The following is a 19,390-nucleotide window of genomic DNA, read 5'->3' on the forward strand; positions in this document are numbered from 1 at the left end:
CAGCAGTCTTGTACCCCATGGTAACATATATGACCCCATACACTAAGAAGAGGGGAGCTATGTGTGTAGTAATGTCAGTACATTGGGTCACCTCAGGATTCAACAATGCAGAAAGAAGGTTTGTACAGACGTCATCATTTACATCTGAGATATGACCTAGGTAAAAACAATAAAAGGTACCTGAGCAACACGCTCCATAAACATCTTACCTGTTTCAGAGAATATGAGTAGACTTCATCTAACTGCCTGGGGTAGGTCAATATCAGTATCTCCTTGTCTAATTGTACTGATCCCTAATTAAAAATACAGTAAAGTATACAATTAAGAACCTTTTGTAAAATTATACCAGATTCTGTAATTGTCACCCATTTCTTCAAAACCTATGCAGGAAATAAGTGAGGAAAGAAACGATTACATATGATGATCCCGTAAAGATGTATCTCTGATAACTGTTAAATCTATGTCTATGCAAAACCATGGTTGTTCCAAAGGGAAAGATAATCATTACGGATTGTTACGATGTGACATTGTATAATTCTAATAATCTTGCTTTGTTGTGTTTTGCCTTGCCTAAAGAAAAAGTGTGAGACGACCGTCGAGAATGCCACGCCAGTGATGACAAATGTGAACTTTGAAATTATAGATGAAGCCTATATCCCATTACAGAGCTTTAATGCCATCTATAACACCAGTGAACCATAGGGACAGCATCTGACTCCATATGTGTAAAGTCTGAGGCTAAGAGGGTCAATGGACAAGCCATGGGTCATCTAAAGTACAGTGAAGCGTTTAAGAACACACATTGGGGCAGATGAGTTAGGATGATGGAAATTACGGAAAGGGAAAATGGTCATTTTAGGGGGGCCTGTGATAGATGTATATGTGTGTATATATAAATTTTATATACTGTATATGTAAAATGCCCATTTAGGGTGAAGACTCCATACTTCTGTTACTTGTCCACCCCTCCCCCATCTGCTCTCTCCCATCTTGCCCCCACCATCGTGTAGAGGAAGTTGTCAGCCACGAGGATAATGCTACTCCCCCATCTGCTCTCTCCCACCATCGTGTAGAGGAAGTCGATGGCCATGAGGACAATGCCCATCCCCTATGCTATGTGCTCACTCCCTATATGCTAGAACATCCCACTAGTGAGGGTGGGAACTTATGCTAATTACAGAGGTAATATAGCCAAGTGAAGGACTGAATAAAGGCAGAGAAGCATTTGAAACCGACATGGCTCTGTTTGATTTACTTTGCTATACTTCGGTATATAAATTCTGTATACGGATTTGGCCTGGAGTAAGATAGCTACAAGAGCACTGATAAAATCCATATCACTTGTACAGTTCACCATAAAATTCTACCGTGAAGACCCCTGATAGCCTGCTCAGATAAATCCTCCTCACTGTAAGAGCATGCTGGGAGTTGTAGTCTTGCAACAGCTAGTGGGCGGGTGGCCGGAGAGCAGAGCCTGCCAATTCACAGAAATATGAAAGTACGGCACTGTAATGTGATCAAGGCTCCGGCGGGAAATATGAAATTACATTGCCGTAGTGTCATATTTCTGCTCCCTGGCCACCCGCCGGACCGCATCTGTCACTCTCCCGCATCTTTCATCCGCCCGCATCTATTACTCTCCCACATCCATCAATCACCAGCCCGCATCTATCACTCTCCCGCATCTATCACCCACCCACATCCATCACTCTCCCGCATCTATCACCCGCCCACATCCATCACCCGCCCGCATCCATCACCCGCCCGCATCCATCACCCGTCCGCATCTATCACCCGCCCGCATCGATCACCCGCCCGCATCTATCACTCGCCCTCATCTATTACTCACCCGCATCCATCACCTGCCCGCATCCATCACCCGCCTGCATCCATCAATCACCCGCCCGCATCTATCACCCGCCCGCATCTATCACTCGCCCTCATCTATTACTCACCCGCATCCATCACCTGCCCGCATCCATCAGCCGCCCTGGATGGCCTCCACGTTGTGAACCCCATGAAACAGTTCATAAAATGATACGATAGGTTGTTCCTGGGCACCAAGTCTCTAAGTTCAAGTTCAAGGGCGTCGAACAGACCCTGCGCAAAGGGGCACTGCTAAAAGACAGATGTTTCCTCCACATAGGGGCACCTGGGGTAGTACCTGGTTCTGCCCAGGCCACAGACATGAATGACCGCAGAGATAGTCCTCTGAATTGCCATCCACAACAAGTCCTTGTGTCCATTGGATAGCCTTGCAGAGGCTGAAAGTGTTCTAGTTTAGAACACTTTCGATTTTGCAGTGGGCAGGGATTTTCTATGTGCGCCTTTCTTTTTTTTACTTAGTAGCTTTTTTGGCGCAAGGAGGCCTGCCATGGTACAAATCCACACCAAGGCAGACGACAAATCACATAACAATTTCCTTCTCCCCAGTAAAACATTTTTTGACTGTCCCTTTATAAAGTGTGATCTGCCTTGGCGTGGATTTGTGCCATCACAGGTCTTCTTGCGCCAATAAAACTACTAAGTAAAATAAAGGTGCACATAGTAGATCCCTGTCCACTGCAAACGGCAAAACTGAACGTGATCTAAACTAGAGAACTTTTGGGTTTTTCTCTAAATCAAATGCTGCAATGGGGGACGTGGATCATTGCCTTTACACCACTTTTCTCTTCTACAATTGGTCATTTGTGCTGCAATTTATTTTTTGGTGGATGATATTGCAAAGTTGTCTACGGTTTGGTGTACCATACACCAGTTTATGCAGTGGACTTGTATGTATCATTCAATTAGAGAAAAGAGAGTACGGCACTGCCACGTACCTTATGAAATCACTGGCTGCTGGAAAGTAATAGTTCGTCCACCTTGGCACTACAGAGGTAACATAAACCGTGCTCAGTCCTCGGAAGACAAGGAGGTAGAAAAACCATGTTGAGGAAACAATAGAGGAGGCACTGGATGGCAGTTACTTGGTACTTTATTCCTCAGGTCTCGGATACAAACAATGACTGACGGGACGTTTCTCGCTACCAAGTAACTGCAATCCAGTGCCTACTCTATTGTTTCCTCAACGTAGACTTGTATGTATGAATTGCGCAAAAAATGTATGGATGTTTTAGTTTTTTTTGCGTAAGGGTGATTTTTTTGCAAAAATCTAAGACTGCGATCAGGGACATGTAGCAAAGTGTCAGACGCTACACTGTTTAATTCCAAGCAAGTGCGGCTCTTCAAATTGCTTCTTTTGTGGGGGTTTCGTGTTGGAAGTGGTTTGTTAATATGTGATGTCATTGCGCAGTGTTTTGCCTCAGGTTACTTCACCTTTTTTTGGTCCCTTTCACACTACAGGTATCATCCTGTAAAAAACCTCCGCTATTACTCCCGGCAAAAAGTCCTGAAAACGGCCGCCAAAAAATCTCATTCCTGTCAATGGGATTTTTTGAACATCCTTTTGCATCAGACATGTCCATTTTTACTAATGTCAGTTATTTTTGCCGGCACACTTTTTGGTCTGGCAAATAAAAATGGTGAAAAACCGGACGTTAAAATGTAACATTTAAGTCTATGGGAACAGGATGTTCAAAAAAAATCATCCGTTATCATCAGTTATTGTCCGTTTTTTTAACATCCGTTTTTTTGTACTGAGCATGCTCAGTACAGCTTTACAAAAAAAGGGTTAAAAACCTGATTTAAAAAAAAAGGATGTAACTCGTAATAACATTAGGTTTTAAAAAACAAAAAAAACACATTAAAAATAACGGATGATGGTCATCAGTTATCATCCATTATTACCAATTATTGCATCCATTTTTTTCCATCCGTTATTGTAAAATACCGACAGTAAACAAGCAGGATGATACCTGTAGTGTGAAAGGGGCCTAAATAAAATGATAAAATCTGATTTGGCCAATTTGTGGTAACACGAACCTCTTCAACCAAAACCAATGCTTCCCGCTCCTATAAATGTTTTCTTCTTCGTACAGTTTATTCCACGAGAGACACCAATTTCTTGAGAGGGACCCGGTGTAGGAGAAGAATCTTCCTCTAAGGAAAAATCACCAGCAACATTCTGCGACCTGATCTAAATGTATAAATAATACGATGAAATAATATCCTTACTATAAATTAACCCGTTCCCTCTTTGGCGATTTTTCCTTTTTGTTTTTTCCTCATCACCTTTTAAAAATCATAACCCTTTCAATTTTGCAGCTAAAAATCCATATTATGGCTTATTTTTTGCATCACCAATTCTACTTTGTAATGATATCAATCATTTTATCCAAAAATCTACAGCAAAACGAAAAAAAAAATAACTGTGCGACAAAATGAAAGAAAAAAGCCATTTTGTAACTTTTGAGGGGCTTCCGTTTCTACACAGTACATTTTTGGGTAAAAATTACACCTTCTCTTTATTCTGTAGGTCCATACGATTAAAATGATCCCCTACTTATATAGTTTTGTTTTTGTCGTACTTCTGGAAAAAATCAGAACTACATGCAGGAAAATGTATACGTTTAAAATTGTCCTATTCTGACCCCTATAACTATTTTATTTTTCTGCATATTTATTTTTTATGCCGTGATCTCAAGTTTTTATCGGTTCCATTTTTGTTTTGATCGGACTTTTTGATCGCTTTTCATTAATTTTTTATAGTATAAAAAGTGACCAAAAATATGCTATTTTGGACTTTGGAATTGTTTTGCGCCGACATAATTGACTGTGCTGTTTAACTATTGTCATATTTTTATAGTTCGAACATTTACGCATGCAGCGATACCACCTATGTTTATATTTAATTTTATTTACAAGTTTTTTTTTATGGGAAAAGGGGGGTGATTCAGACTTTTGTTAGGGAAGGGGTTAAATGATCTTTATTAACTTTTTTTTCACTTCGTTTTTTTGCAGCGTTAGAAGACTATAACATGCAGTACATTAATTCAATACACTGATCATATCTATTGCAATGCATTGATCAGTGTTATCGGCGGTTGATTGCTCAACCATGGAATTCAGGTTTGGAGCAATCATTTGCCGATCGGATGCGCAGGAGGCAGGTAAGGCACCCTTCTGCTGTGTCCTAGCTGATCTGGACATCGCGATTTTACCGCGATGGTCCCGATGAGCCCGACTGAGCTACCGGGAAGCTTTTACTTTCAATTTGATTGCCGCGTCTAAAGGGTTAATGCCGGACATCTGGTATGATGCACTCTCACCTGCTGAGCGTGTCATACCTCAGGAGACGCTTATGGACATTTATAAACGTCAATATGCAGTAAGGGGTTAAATAGCAAAATAGAGAGAAACATCAAACAGCAATTATTTAAAGGGGTACTCCGACACTAAGACATTTTATCCCCTATCCAAAGGTGATCTTGCACACAGCACCCCGTTACCATCTGTCCCCGGAGCATTTCCTTGGATGGTGAGTGCGAGCTTTGTTTTTTCCTTTACCTTCATTGTCCACATTCTGCCGTTGAGCTCTGCACCACCGCACCCAAGATTTCAGTATCAGGACAGTCAGGACCATCCACACCGCTTTTTGCTTTTGCTCACCTTAGTCTAGCAGTGCCGGACAATCTCTTTTCCATCTCTTCATCTTTATTGCTATATGGACTTTTAGTCCTTGTCCTGAGCACACTTCAGAAGAGTAGAAATACGGCAATTGAAACCATGGAAGTGGATTCGCAATCAGTTCCTGAGAATTCTGAATCAAGGGTCCAGGCTAACCGGTGGAGGCGGGGGCATATTTCTTGTCATGTAACGACAAAGATTACCTGTCGGTGATGGGTATTAAGTGTTTAGAACAACGCATCACTACTCTGGCAGATAAAGAGTGCCGTCTCTTTTGGACTATAAATTCTTTAGAGTCCTACATTGTCAGTGGGCACACACCACGAGGCAGACTGGGACCAAGCACACCTGGAGCATGGTCAGAGGCTTACCAAAATCATTTTGGAAAAAAATAAAAAAGAGTATGAAGGTGTTACTGCCGATCTCTGTAAGACCAAAATCGAATATCGGACAAAAACAAGCGAGACTATTTACCACAACTTCTTGAAAAAACTGGAGAAAAAGATCTCAGTAACTCAATCAGAAATTATGGAAAGAAAAAGAGAAAAATTTGTACGAGATAAAGCAGACTACGATATGTCGCAAATTTTCACATGGAATAAAAGAAATTTTTAGCAACAAGAAAAATCGGAGATCCCCATTCAATCGTAGACGTGGCAACCCTCTACGTCATCCATCTGACTTTTGGACCTCTGACTCGGAGGGTAGCCAATCGGACGATACCTCTCGTGCCAATAAGACTGGGCAAGGAGCGACTTCATCTGTGGACGCCAAGAGTGACCTCATGGTGGCTGTCCCTTTAGGAAAAGGACTAGAAGGGGGAGAGGAAAGAGGAAGAAACATCCCCCCAAACAGAAGAGGAAGGGGGTATCTTGGAAGGACTAATCATATTGGAGGACAATGTTGTGAACCTCACAGAGATGCCATTATCGGAGGACTGTCGGTCGTTACTATCTAAGGGCCTCAATTTTGGCTTACAAGAGGGTTTTAACCCTACTCAGTTTATAATTGATTTGTTGAAGGCCACTCGTAAAATAAATTTACATAAAATGTTTAGCAAATACCTGAGCAATCCACCAGAGAAGGTCTATAAGGAAGGCGAGATTCCAGCTGTGATTGGCCACCTCGGTTTCCCCCCTATTATGGCGGCAACCCCAGAGGACCGTGAAGTGTTAACTACCCTTTGTTCCCTGACAGAAGTTAAGGTTGATTCTGATCTATCTACCCAAACTGAGGTGTTGTCCTTTAGAGGAGGGAATCCCTCCGCGTACTCTCCCCCTATCCCCAGCTCTATTGATTTCTTCACGAGGGCAGTGGAACGAGACGTCAAGGCTTTGTTGTATCCCAATCCTAGACATATACTCAGCGAGGGTGAGAGAAGAGCACTTAAAGGGGTACTCCAGTGAAAACCTTTTTTCTTTTAAATCAACTGGTGGCAGAAAGTTAAACATATTTGTAAATTACTTCTATTAAAAAATCTTAATCCTTCCAGTACTTATTAGCTGCTGAATGCTACAGAGGAAATTCCTTTCTTTTTGAAACACTGATGACATCACGAGCACAGTGCAGAGAGAACTGTGCTCGTGATGTCATCAGAGAGCATTCCAAAAAGAAAAGAATTTCCTCTGTAATATTCAGTAGCTAATAAGTACAGGAAGGATTAAGATTTTTTAATAGAAGTAATTTACAAATATGTTTAACTTTCTGCCACCAGTTGATTTAAAAGAAAAAAAGGTTTTCCCAGGAGTACCCCTTTAACCCCTTGGGGACGGAGCTCATTATGACCCTAAGGACAGGAGCATTTTTTGCAAATCTGACCACTGTCACTTTAAGCATTAATAACTCTGGAATGCTTTTACTTATATATTTGATTCCGAGATTGTTTTTTCGTGACATATTCTACTTTATGTTAGTGGTAAATTTTCGGCGATACTTGCATCATTTCTAGGTGAAAAATGCAAAAATTTCATGAAAAATTAGAAAATTTTACATTTTTCTAACTTTGAAGCTCTCTACTTATAAGGAATATGGATATTCCAAATAAATTATATATTGATTCACATATGCAATATGTCTACTTTATGTTTGCATCATAAAATTGACGTGTTTTTACTTTTGGAAGACATCAGAGGGCTTCAAAGTTCAGCAACAATTTTCAAATTTTTCGCAAAATTTTCAAAATCAGAATTTTTCAGGGACCAGTTCAGGTTTGAAGTGGATTTGAAGGGTCTTCTGGTTAGAAATACCTGATAAATTACCCCATTATAAAAACTGCACCCCTCAAAGTATTCAAAATGATATTCTGTAAGTGTGTTAACCCTTTAGGTGTTTCACAGGAATAGCAGCAAAGTGAAGGAGAAAATTCAAAATCTTCATTTTTTTACACTCGCATGTTCTTGTAGACCCAGTTTTTGAATTTTTACAAGGGGTAAAAGGAAAAAAATCCTCTCAAAATTTGTAACCCAATTTCTCTCGAGTAAGCACATACCTCATATGTGTATGTCAAGTGTTCGGCGGGTGCACTAGAGGGCTCAGAAGTGAAGGAGCAACAATGGGATTTAGGAGAGAGAGTTTTTCTGAAATGGTTTTTGGGGGGCATGTCCCATTTAGGAAGCCCCTATGGTGCCAGGACAGCAAAAAACTCCACATCGCACACTATTATGGAAACGACACCCCTCAAGGAACGTAACAAGGGGTACGGTGAGCCTTAACACCCCACAGGTGTTTGACAACTTTTTGTTAAAGTCGGATGTGTAAATGAAAAAAAATATATTTTTCCACTAAAATGCTGGTTTTTCCCCAAATTTTACTTTTTTACAAAGGGTAATAGGAGAAAATGCCCCCAAAATTTGTAACCCCATTTCTTCTGAGTATGGAAATACCCCATGTTTGGACGTCAAGTGCACTGCGAGCGAACTACAATGCTCAGAAGAGAAGGAGCGCCATTGAGCTTTTAGAGAGATAATTTGTTTGGAATGGAAGTCGGGGGCCATGTGCATTTACAAAGCCAGAACAGTGGACCCCCCACATGTGACCCCATTTTGGAAACTACACCCCTCACGGAATGTAATAAGGGGTACAGTGAGCATTTACACCCCACTGGTGTTTGACAGATCTTTGGAATAGTGGGCTGTGCAAACAAAAAAATTACATTTTTCATTTTCACGGACCACTGTTCCAAAAATCTGTCAGACACTTGTGGGGCGTAAATGCTCACTGTACCCCTTATTACATTCCGTGAGGGGTGTAGTTTCCAAAATGGGGTCACATGTGGGTATTTATTATTTAGCATTTATGTCAGAACCGCTGTAAAATCAGCCACCCCTGTGCAAATCACCAATTTAGGCCTCAAATGTACATAGTGTGCTCTCACTCCTGAGCCTTGTTGTGCGCCCGCAGAGCATTTTACGCCCACATATGGGGTATCTCCGTACTCAGGAGAAATTGCGTTACAAATTTTGGGTGTCTTTTTTTCCTTTTACCTCTTGTGAAAATAAAAAGTAAAGGGCAACACCAGCATGTTAGTGTAAAAAAATTTTTTTTTTACACTAACAGGCTGGTGTAGACCCCAACTTTTCCTTTTCATAAGGGGTAAAAGGAGAAAATACCCCCCAAAATTTGTAGTGCAATTTCTCCCGAGTACGGACATACCCTATATGTGGCCCTAAACTGTTTCACTTTGGAGCCCTGTCGTATTTCAAGGAGAGAGCGCCATGCGCATTTGAGGACTGAATTAGGGATTGCATAGGGGTGGACATAGGGGTATTCTACGCCAGTGATTCCCAAACAGGGTGCCTCCAGCTGTTGCTAAACTCCCAGCATGCCTGGACAATCAGTGGCTGTCCGGAAATGCTGGGAGTTGTTGTTTTGCAACAGCTGGAGGCTCCGTTTTGGAAACACTGCTGTACAATACGTTTTTCATTTTTATTGGGGGGGACAGTGTAAGGGGGTGTATGTGTTGTGTTTTACTCTTTATTAGGTGTTAGTGTAGTGTAGTGTTTTTAGGGTACATTCACACTGGCGGGTTACGGTGAGTTTCCCGCTAGGAATTTGCGCTGCGGCGAAAAATTTGCCGCAGCTCATACTTGAAGCAGGAAACTTGCTGTAAACCCGCCCGTGTAAATGTACCCTGTACGTTCACATGGGGGGGGGGGGGCAAACCTCCAGCTGTTTCAAAACTACAACTCCCAGCATGCACGGTCTGTCAGTACATGCTGGGAGTTGTAGTTTTGCAACAGCTGGAGGCACACTGGTTGGAAAACCTTCAGTTAGGTTCTGTTACCTAACTCAGTATTTTCCAACCAGTGTGCCTCCAGCTGTTGCAAAACTACAATTCCCAGCATGTCTGATCACAGAAGGGCATGCTGGGAGATGTAGTTATGCAACAGCTGGAGGTATGCAACTACAACTCCCAGCATGCTGAGACAGCTGTTTGCTGTGTGGGCATGCTGGAATTTGTAGTTTTGCAACATCTGGAGTGCTACAATTTAGAGACCACTGAACAGGGATCTCCAAACTGTGGACCTCCAGATGTTGCAAAACTACAACTCTCAGCATGCCCAGACAGCAAACAGCTGTGTGGGCATGCTAGGAGTTGTAGTTTTGCAAGATCTAGAGGGCAGTATAGAGATCATTGTGCAGTGGTCTCTAAACTGCCGACCTCCAGCTGTTGCAAAACTACAAATTCCAGCATGCCCACACAGCAAACAGCTGTCTGGGCATGCTGGGAGTTGTAGTTTTGCAACATCTGGAGGGCTACAGTCTAGAGACCACTATAGCCCGGAGCGCGGCGGGGGCCGAAATTCCCACGGGCGTATGGATACGCCCTTCGTCCTTAAGTACCAGGACGCAAGGGCGTATGCATACGTCCTTCATCCCCAACAGGTTAAGTGACTTCAGTCCCGTCCAGATTTGAGGGTCTTAAAAGCTGATAAAGGCGGCAGTACTGTACTTATGTACAGCTCTATGTACGAAACGGAAAAAAGATTGCCTGTTAGGCGATACCGCCACGTATAAACGACTGGAAAACCGACGGGCAAAACACTAAACTCACTCCGGACCTTCCTTAGAATTAAATGTGAACAGGGACTGATTACACAATCCACTGCTGAAAAATGAATTCCTCGCCACGCGAAATGGTATTTCCTATCGAAGGTGCACAAGTCGCAGAGCCGATCCCCCGGGGCGACCTATCGTCGCCGGGATCGGCTCTGCAACTGAGTACCTCTCCCAATATTTAGAGTGGTTACTGAAACCTATACTTCTCTCCACTTCGTCTTATGTGAAGGACACCAGTGATCTGCTTACACAACTTGAAAACTTCCATTGGTCTGACACCTACCACTTAGCTTCTGTAGATGTTGAGAGCCTGTACACCTGCATCCCACATGATGCGGGTGTACGGGCTGTCTGTGAAATCCTGACTTAAACCGAAAAAACACCTGAATTTATCACGTTTGTCAGTGAAGCCCTCCAATTTATATTGCCCCACAATGAGTTTAGGGAAGGTGAGACATGGAATAGGCAGGAGACCGGGACTGCGATGGGCACCCCGGTCTCCCGGCGTTTGAACGCTGTTACGTCTAATTCCAGAGTAACCCTTCTGTCTCTAATATTAAATTGTGCCTTTGGTTCATCGATGACGTCCTAATTATATGGGAGGGCACACACGACAGGTTTAACTCTTTTGTTACCTATATGAGTACGACCAACCAAGAAAACATGTTGTTCACGTCCAAGTTTGGGGACACCGAACTTACTTTTTTGGATGTAAAATTCAGCGTACGGGATGGGTCATTACATTCACAAGGTTACAGAAAATCAATTGCCCACAACTCCCTGTTGCATTTTAACAGTTCACATCCACATCATGTTAAAAAAAGCGTCCCTTTTTCTAAATTTCTACGTCTCAAAAAGATTAATAGTGACGAAGCTACTTTTCAGTCTCAGGCAGATGATTTAAAGAACCGCTTGATTGCAAGAGGTTATCCACCTAAGGTGATCAATGTCGGTTACGAAAGAGCTGCGGCAACCCCGAGAGCTACCCTTTTAAACCCAAAACCATGTCTTACAACCAAACCACAGCGTTTCATTTTTTCATTGGCCAATTCCAATATGAATAACGTTGTAGCCAACGCAATACGCAACAATTGGTATATTATCGAGTCTGGCGTAGATTTAAAGGGCATAGCAAAAAACTCCCCATTAATCACCTACAGAAAAAATCGTACAATAGGTGATACATTAAAAACATCCAGAATTGAGTTACTTGATCCGCCCCAAACTAGTATTAATTGGTTAAAAAAGATGACTCCCAAAGGGTAACTACCCTTGTAGACATTGCTCCTTTTGTTCTCAGAACTTGGCCACCAGAACATTTCAACTAGGAGGTCATGTCCATACTCTGAACGACCTGGTTACATGCCGTACTTCGTACTTGGTGTACACCATTTTTTGCCCGTGTGGCTTCTTTTATGTGGGCAAGACAATACGTCCTTTTTTTGTGCGATTTCGGGCGCACATTAGGTCTATTCGAACCGGGATAGGTGCACCCAAGCTAATCGCCCGCATGAAGGAAGTCCACAACCGCGACCCTAATCTCTTAAAATTTGCCGGCATCAAAAGAGTGAAAGCCCTACCGAATGGAGGTGACAGACATTCTGCCCTGTTGAAAAAAGAGGCAGCCTGGATTCTGAAACTAGAGGCTACAGGGGCATTGGGTCTCAACAGTCGAACTTGCCCCGTTCCTCGTTCAATGAGATCCTAAACACTGACAATTGGATCTTCCATACAGATTATAAAGAGAGAACCACTTACCATGTATCAGCATATTTGTAGAATGATTTCATTGTTGCGTAACTGCACATGCCGCTTTTGTTTTCATCCCATGACCCTTTTGTTGTTACACGTGACCACAGACGCCGACTCCCAGAGCGCTAATAAATAGCGTCGCGTATGTATACCGGCTGGAAGAAGCGCCTGAGCAGTGTGAAACAGTCTGTTCCGGTCCCCGCTTCACCCACCAGCACGTCATGCCTGACACGGTGAAATAAAGAATTTTCCTTGGATGGTGAGTGCAAGCTTTTTTTTCCCCCTTTACCTTCATTGTCCCCAGAGCATGCTGGCTCCGAGTCTGATGACTGACGTCACGGCTCCTCCCCCTCAATGCAAGCCTATGGGAGGGGGCGTGACAGCTGTCACGCCCCCTCCCATAGGCTTGCATTGAGGGGGCGGAGCATGACGTTACAATGCTCCGGCCCCGTGGAAGAGTGATTCAAGTTTGAAGTTTCCGCCCAATTTATAATGAGGCTTGTGCTGAAATGGTGCAATTGCGCAAAATTTGCACAACCTGAAAATGTCCACAATATAGTCTAACATACACCAACATTGATACATGTCCCCCATGGGTTTCATTTTAGAAGCTTTTATTCTTTCTAAGTTTGTTGCATGTGTTTGGCGCAGGCACAATTTGTGCCTGCGCCAAACACATGCAACAAATTTAGAAAGAATAAAAGCTTCTAAAATGAATAGTAAATTGCGCCCTTATATTGTGCGATGATTTCTCCTCAGATCAGAAATGTGTGTTGTGTGGTCTCCATGATATTGATGGTGATCGGGGGAGGGGAGGTCGGGTAGAACGCTCCAGGTCATTGGTGTTTTTAGCTCTTTTACTATTTGTTTAGAAGCTTTTTTGGGAAATGCTGAGAAGCCCCAAATGTTTGGTGAAGAATAGGATTATGATGATTTTTCTCTGTGTTTCTGATTTATATATAACTAATAATAACATTGGAATCTGTTTCTCTTTATTTATATTATGAATAAACAGGTTATAATGAATTTGTTTCTTATTTAATGTGACAATAAAATAGTTCATTATGTTCTTGTTTACAGCAAAATGGAGACAAACACCGTGTGAACTCAGTCTTAGGAAGTCGTCATCTACTGGATGGAGAATTCTGTATAAGAAAGTGACCGTGGGACGACATCTGTGTGATCAGCGACCAGGACCGTGTAGAGAACATGTAGGATCAGGGCTCAGTGGGGGATCTCGGTGACGCTGATCTCTGTGACGCTGATCCCTGTGACGCTGATCTCTGTGACGCTGATCCCTGTGACGCTGATCCCTGTGACGCTGATCTCTGTGACGCTGATCTCGGTGACGCTGATCTCTGTGACACTGATCCCTGTGACGCTGATCTCTGTGACGCTGATCCCTGTGACGCTGATCTCTGTGACGCTGATCCCTGTGACGCTGATCCCTGTGACGCTGATCTCTGTGACGCTGATCTCTGTGACGCTGATCCCTGTGATGCTGATCCCTGTGACGCTGATCTCTGTGACGCTGATCCCTGTGACGCTGATCTTTGTGACGCTGATCTCTGTGACGCTGATCTCTGTGACGCTGATCTCTTCTCCTCTTATCCTTTCTATCTGGATTTATTCCTCCTCTCAGTCTATTCACACTTTTAAATTTTCATTGCGTAATTCCTCCTCAAATTAAAGCCCATAGACTTCTAAGGGATTCCGCACTCCCATTCACACACCTGAATTTACGCTATCGGAATCCCTTAGGAGTCTATGGGCTTTAATTTGAGGTGGAATTCTGCTGTGTGAATAGACCCTAAGGAGCACAAACATTATGTCTTCCTGATAATAATGTGGTGTCCCAGAGCGGGGTCACCTGTTACTACTCTGAACACTGTTCGGGCGGCTGTAGTCACAAAGCTCACTGCTCTGTCTTTCTGTTTCTTAGGCTGAGGCTGATCTCTTCCAACCAGGGTGCCTCCAGCTGTTGCAAAACTACAACTCCCAGCATGCTAAGTAGCAGGTATCATGGTCTGGGCAGTGGATTGGAGACCTACAATACTCAGAGCAGTGTTTCACAACCAATGTGCCTGGATGCACTCAAGAAAGTTGTGTCTCGTAGAAACTAAGAAAATGTAGGTTAGGGAAGTATTCCTTGTACAGTTCATCATGAAATGCCCCTGTGAAGACCCCTGATCACCTGCTCAGATAAATGGGAGCTCGTGCAGAACCCAGGGTGGACCGAGCCTCTTAGTCTAACACAGACCGGGAGAAATCAACCGAAATCTCAGGAGAACTACAAGTCTCAGGACAACCAAATCTTATATTAGTAAATATCTTCTGAACAGTGATCGGTGACCATTAACCAATTGTTCTTGTATCTCAGATCTGAAGTGTTCCGGAGAGTTCTTCTTCTCTATAATCCCTTTATCCCGGGGCCTTGTGTAGGGAAGGCGTTTAGCCCCTTAACGCACCAGGACGTACATTTACGTCCTAAGCATAACCGCGAGCATCGGAACGATGCCCGGATCATGCGCGGCAGGTCCCGGCTGCTGATCGCAGCCAGGGACCCGTTCGTAATGGCGGACACCCGCGATCCCACGGATGTCCGCCATTAACCCCTCAGATGCCGTGATCAATACAGATCACGGCATCTGCAGCATCGGGGTCACTTAAATGGATGATCGGATCACCCGCAGCGCTGCCGCGGTGATCCGATCATCCAGCACGGCAGACAGAGGTCTCCTTACCTGGCTCCGCGGCCTTCCCGGCATCTTCTGCTCTGATCTGCATTCCCACAGACCAGAGCAGAAGATGACCGATAACACTGATCAGTGCTATGTCCTATACATAGCACTGAATAGGATTAGCAATCGAGTGATTGCTATAAATAGTCCCTTATGGGGACTATTAAAGTGTAAAAATAAAAGCAAAAAAAAGTAAAAAAATTGGAAAAAAAACCCTCCTCCAATAAAAATGTAAATTGTCTCATTTTCCCTATTTCACCCCCAAAAAGTGTTAAAAAAATATTTTATATACATATTTGGTATCGCAGCATGCATAAATATCTGAACTATTAAAATAAAATATTAATGCTACCGTAAGGTGAACGGCGTGAACGTAAAAAAAAAAGTCCAAAATAGATTATTTTTTATAACAATTCAATTTATAAAATTGTTTTTTTTTTAATAAAAAATGGATTAAAAGTTTTACATAAGCAAATATGGTATTAATAAAAAGTACAGATCACAGCAAAAAAAATGAGCCCTCATACCGCCGCTTATACGGAAAAATGAAAAAGTTATAGGTCTTCAAAATAGGGGGATTTTAAATGTACTAATTTGGTTAAAAAGTTTGCGATTTTTTTTAAGCGCAACAGTAATAGAAAAGTGTATAATCATGGGTATCAATTTAATCGTATTGACCCAAAGAATAAAAAACATGTATAATTTTTACCGTAAATTGTACGGTGTGAAAACGAAACCTTCCAAAATTAGCAAAATTGCAGTTTTCTTTTTAATTTCACCACACAAATAGTATTTTATTGGTTGCGCCATAAATTTTATGGTAAAGTGAGTATTGGCATTACAATGGACAACTGGTCGCGCAAAAAACAAGCGCTCGTACTAGTCTGTGGATGAAAATATAAAAGAGTTATCATTTTTTGAAGGCGAGGAGGAAAAAACGAAAACGTAAAAATTAAATTGTCTGAGTCCTTAAGGGGTTAGATGAAGTAATGGATTGTGGGAATCTATATTCTGCACATTGTCTGGGCCTAATACTCCTCTATATCCAGAATAAAACAAGCGTAATCCCAGATATAAGACCTGATAGACCTTCCCCCAAATACTTATCTGTGAGATCTCCATAGAGAAACATAAGAGCAAAACCTCAACTGTCACCGGATCATTACACAACATTATCCCTATCTATTCTTCACCAAACATTTGGGGCTTCTCAGCATTTACCAAAAAGCTTTTAAACAAATAGTAAAAGAGCTAAAAACACCAATGACGTGGAGCGTTCTACCCGACCTCCCCTCCCCCGATCACCATCAATATCATGGAGACCACACAACACACATTTCTTATCTCTTCTGGATCCTTCTATATGAAGGGATCAGCTGATCTTCTCCCTGTCTGATCTATTATCTGGAGGAGATTTATATTGTGTGATGATTTCTCCTCAGATAAGAAATGTGTGTTGTGTGGTCTCCATGATATTGATGGTGATCGGGGGAGGGGAGGTCGGGTAGAACGCTCCAGGTCATTGGTGTTTTTAGCTCTTTTACTATTTGTTTAAAAGCTTTTTGGCAAATGCTGAGAAGCCCCCAAATGTTTGGTGAAGAACAGAATTGTGGTCGGTTTTTTATGCTTCTATTTTGCTCATTTGAAAAAAACAAACAGAAGCGTCATATGGGTCTGTGGAGGGAAATATAAAAGCATTAAGACTTTCAGAAGACAGTGAGGAAAACATTAAAATGCAAAATTTAAATTGTCCCAGTCCTTAAGGAGTTAGATGACCTTGAGGACAACATCGGTGTGTGATCAGTGATCAGTGATCAGCGTCTTGTATAAAACTCCTCTATTCTGCTGTTTTTTATGGAACATTTGGTGATTTTTTAGTATTTGGTGACATTGAAGCCTGTGATGGTTCCTCTTGTGCAGCTTTAGGGCTCAGTGGGTGATCTCTGTGATGCTGATCTCTATGATGCTGATCTCTGTGATGCTGATCTCTGTGACGCTGATCTCTCCTTCTCTTAATCCTTTATATCTGGATTTATTCCTCCCTATCACTCTCACCTAAATCAGAAGGGCCCACAACAACCTTCCCTTCCCCTCTGGGCCAAAAGACATGTGTGAGGGTCCAGAATTGCGAAAAAGGCTGCGTCCTTAAGGGGTTAAGGACTTACAGGGATTAGTGTTCTCCTCAGTCTGCTGCTCTGCCACCCCCCCTCCCTTATCAGACACTGTTTAAGGACTTACAGGGGTTAATGTTCTCCTCAGTCTGCTGCTCTGCCATCCCCCTCCCTTATCAGACACTGTTTAAGGACTTACAGGGGTTAATGTTCTCCTCAGTCTGCTGCTCTGCCACCCCCTCCCTTATCAGACACTGTTTAAGGACTTACAGGGGTTAATGTTCTCCTCAGTCTGCTGCTCTGCCACCCCCCTCCCTTATCAGACACTGTGTGATTACTTACAGGTGTTAATGTTCTCCTCAGTCTGCTGCTCTGCTGTCCCCCCTTATCAGACACTGTTTAAGGACTTACAGGGGTTAATGTTCTCCTCAGTCTGCTGCTCTGCCACCCCTCCCTTATCAGACACTGTTTAAGGACTTACAGGGGTTAATGTTCTCCTCAGTCTGCTCCTCTGCTGTCCCCCCTTATCAGACACTGCTTAAGGACTTACAGGGGTTAATGTTCTCCTCAGTCTTCTGCTCTGCTGTCCCCCTTTATCAGACACTGTGTGATTACTTACAGGGGCTGCAGTCACTTAGTGTAGCATCAGGGCGGCCAGGAGGTGGGTAATCTGTGGGTGCTGAGGTCCGGGCTCCTTACATGACAGTGCGCTCAGCCTATCACCGTCCCGAAAAAGCAGGAAGATGACCGGGACATGGATATCAGGGCAACAAGGGAACATGGGAAGGTGAGTTAAAGTTAGTTTTTTTAGTTTTTGCAGCCTGGGCACAGGGCCATTACCGGTGGGTCCCTGACTGCTGATAGCACTCCGCTGCTGGGGGTCATGTACAGGACATAAATGTACGTCCTGCTGCATTAAGTACCAGGGCCCCAGGACATACATTTACGTCTTGTGTCGTTAAGGGGTCAAGGTTCTTTTTTTATTTTTATTGTTTTACCCGTTTACATTGCAGGATAAATACTATTATCAATTTAAGTCATTACAGATGTGGCAATACCTATTATGGATAGGTTTGCCCATTTCTTTTTCTTTTTGTTTTTTTTGGGTGACAATATATAGTTTGATTGGGCAATGTATCTTTTTTTATACACTTTATTAATATATTTAAAACCTTTTTATTTTTTTACTTTTCACTTTTTACCTATTATACTATACCTCTGTATTGCAGCACAGTATCACACTGACTATAGCTGGACCTCACAGGCTGCCGTACTAGGCAAACAGGAGGCCATCTGTGGGCCTTCTGCTGCCATGGCAACCAACAGGATCCCACGATCACATTGCGGGGTCAACGTTGGTGGACAGGGGGAGCTCCTTCCCCCTGTCAACCCCATAGATTCCGTGATCAGGACTGATCATGACAGCTATAGGGTTAAAGGGGTACTCTGATGCAAACATCTTATCCCCTATCCAAAGGATAGAGGATAAGATGTAAAATCGCAGGGGTCCTGCCACTGGGGGGAGGGTCCCAGTAATCAGACCCCGGCAAACTAAAACTTGACCCCTATTTTTAGAATAAGGTATAAGTTTTTCAATCCTGTTCTACCCCTTTAATAAAGCTTCTGCAAAAAAAGAAGCAATCTGATTGGTTGTTATTAATCTCCCCCAGAGGTTCCTGATCTAATCACAAATAAGTAGCCTGAATCACAGACATCACCATTTTATATTCTATTCTTCACCAAACATTTGGGGCTTCTCAGCATTTACCAAAAAGCTTTTAAACAAATAGTAAAAGGGCTAAAAACACCAATGACCTGGAGCGTTCTACCCGACCTCCCCTCCCCCGATCACCATCAATATCATGGAGACCACACAACACACATTTCTTATCTGAGGAGAAATCATCACACAATATAAATCTCCTCCAGATAATAGATCAGACAGGGAGAAGATCAGCTGATCCCTCATATAGAAGGATCCGGAAGAGATAAGAAATGTGTGTTGTGTGGTCTCCATGATATTGATGGTGATCGGGGGAGGGGAGGTCGGGTAGAACGCTCCAGGTCATTGGTGTTTTTAGCTCTTTTACTATTTGTTTAAAAGCTTTTTGGTAAATGCTGAGAAACCCCAAATGTTTGGTGAAGAATAGGATTCGGTTA

At 42.8% G+C, this 19,390-nt stretch overlaps 3 non-coding genes across 3 annotated transcripts; 2 read left to right on the forward strand and 1 right to left on the reverse strand.

Annotated features, from left to right (window-relative positions):
- Positions 1-13,218: 13,218 nt before the first annotated feature.
- On the forward strand, positions 13,219-13,281 carry LOC130363410 (U7 small nuclear RNA). Its single transcript, XR_008891819.1, has one exon. It is a non-coding gene; the product is annotated as a U7 small nuclear RNA (small nuclear RNA).
- Positions 13,282-16,320: 3,039 nt separating this feature from the next.
- On the reverse strand, positions 16,321-16,382 carry LOC130363427 (U7 small nuclear RNA). Its single transcript, XR_008891836.1, has one exon. It is a non-coding gene; the product is annotated as a U7 small nuclear RNA (small nuclear RNA).
- A 260-nt stretch (positions 16,383-16,642) lies between these two features.
- LOC130363424 (U7 small nuclear RNA) lies at positions 16,643-16,704 on the forward strand. The gene has a single exon (XR_008891833.1). It is a non-coding gene; the product is annotated as a U7 small nuclear RNA (small nuclear RNA).
- The last annotated feature ends 2,686 nt before the right edge of the window (positions 16,705-19,390 follow it).

The sequence above is a fragment of the Hyla sarda genome, chromosome 3, assembly GCF_029499605.1.
Source record: "Hyla sarda isolate aHylSar1 chromosome 3, aHylSar1.hap1, whole genome shotgun sequence".
NCBI classification, from domain to species: Eukaryota; Metazoa; Chordata; class Amphibia; order Anura; family Hylidae; genus Hyla; species Hyla sarda.